The sequence below is a fragment of the Marmota monax genome, unplaced genomic scaffold, assembly GCF_021218885.2.
Source record: "Marmota monax isolate L192 unplaced genomic scaffold, Marmota_monax_Labrador192_F-V1.1 WCK01_AAM20220418_F8-fsc00248, whole genome shotgun sequence".
Taxonomy (NCBI): domain Eukaryota; kingdom Metazoa; phylum Chordata; class Mammalia; order Rodentia; family Sciuridae; genus Marmota; species Marmota monax.
The window spans coordinates 322,990-325,128 of NW_026692019.1; positions in this window are offsets into that span (position 1 = coordinate 322,990).

Genomic DNA, 2,139 nt, shown 5'->3' on the forward strand with positions numbered 1-2,139 from the left:
GTTAGTGTTAGGGTTACATTTAGAGTTAGGATTAGATTTAGTGTTTGGGTTAGTGTTAGGGTAACAGTGGTGGATAGTGTAAGGGTTAGTGATAGGTCCACAGTTAGTGTTAGGCTTAGGATTAGGGTAACTGTTATGGTTAGGGTTAGGGTTAGATTAAGGTTAGTGTTAGTGTTAGGGTTAGGAATATGTTTAGTAATAGGTTAGGGTTAGAGTTAGTGTTAGTGTTATGCTTGCATTTAATTTTAAGAGTGGGGTTCTTGTTACTCTTAGGTTAGATTTAGCGTTGTGTTAGGGGTAGTGTTCAGATTAGGGTTACAGTTAGGTTTAGTTATAAGTTTAGGGTTAGTTTATGGTTAGTGTTAGTGTTACGGTTGGAGTTAGGTTTATTGTTAGGGTTTGTGCCAGGATTAGTTTTAGGCTCAGTGTTAGTGTTAGAGATAGAGTTAAGTTTAGTGTTAGGGTCAGTGTTAGGTTTAGGGGTAGGGTTAGGGTTTGTGTTAGGGTTAGGTGTAGTGTTATGTTTAGGATTTGTGTAATTGTTAAGGTTTAGGCTATGGTTATGGTTAGAGTTAATGTTAGGTTTAGGGTTAGGGTTATTGTTAGGGTTAACATTATGGTTAGTGTTAGGGTTTGTGTTAGGATTTTTGTTAGAGTAAGGTTTAGGGTTAGGGCTAGTGTTAGTGTTAGTGTTAGGGTGAGTGTTAGGGTTAGGGATAGGGTTAGGGTTATGGTTTATTTCAGGTTTAAGGTTAGGGTTACGATTAGGATTAAAGGTCAGATTAGCATTAGGTTTTGGATTAGGGTTAGGATTAGGGTTAGTGTTAGTGTTGGGTTAGGGTTAGGGTTTGTGTTAGGGTTAGCATTATAGTTAGGTTTAGGTACAGTGTTAGTTTTAGAGTCAGGGTTAGGATGTGTTTAGAGTTAGTGTTAGTTTTAGGGTAAGGGTTAGTGTTATTTTTAGTGTTAGGCTTATATTTAGGTTTAGGTTTAGTGTTAGTGTTAGGGTTAGGGTTATGGTTAGGAATAGTGATAGACTTAGTGTTAATTTAAGGTTAGTATTAGGGTTAGGGTTAGAGTTTGTGTTAGAACTAGGTTTAGGGTTAAGGTTAGTGTTAGCTTTAAGTTTATGGTTAGGGTTAGTTTTATGTTTTGGTTAGGGTTTGGGTTAGGGTTTGGGTAGGGTTAGGGTTAGGGTTAATTTTTGTGTTAGTGTTAAGGTTAAGTTTAATGTTAGGTATACAAATAGGATTAGCATTAGATTTAGTGTTATTTTTAGTTCTAGTGTTAGGATTAAGGTTAGGTTTAGAGTTAGAGATAGGGTTAGTGTTAGTGTTAGGGTTATGGTTAGGTTTAGGTTTAGTGTTAGGTTTAGGGTTATGGTTAGGGCTAGAATTAGTGATAGAGTTAGGGTTGTGGTTAGTGTTTGTGTTATTGTTAGGGTTAGGGTTAGCATAATGGTAAGTGTTAGGTTTAGGTATAATGATCTTGTTAGTTGTGAGTTTAGGGTTAGGTTTAGTATAGGGTATGCTTAGGCTTAGGTTTAGGGTTGGGGTTAGGGTTAGGGTTAGTGTTAGGGTAAGATATAGGGTTAGGGTTAGTGTTAGTGTTAGATTTACGGTTAGGGTTAGTGTTAATTTTAGGGATAGTTTTAATGTTAGGGTTAGTTTTTATGTCAGAGTTAGGTTTAGGGATAGGGTTAGGTTTTGTGTTAGGGTTATGTTTAGGTTATGTTTAGTTTTACAGTTAAAATTATGATTAGGTTTAAGGATACATGTAGTTATATTGTTAGGGTTAGGGTTAGGATTAGTGTTTTTTTAGGGATTGTGTTAGTGTTAATATAAGGTATAGGGTTAAGTTTAGGGTTATGTGTAGTGTATGGTTTGTATTAGTGTTTGTTTCAGGGTTGTGGTTAGTGTTAGTTTTGGGATTAGATTAGGATTAGCTTTAGGGTTAGGGTTAGGGTTAGTGTTAGGTTTAACTTATGGTTAGGGTTTGTGTTAGATTTTGGGTTAGGTTTAGTGTTAGTGTTAGGATTGGGTTAGAGTTAGGGATAGTGTTAGGGTTAGCATTAGGTTTAGGTTTAGAGTTAGTGTTAGATTAAGACTTAGTGTTTTGGTTAGCACTAGGGTTAAAATT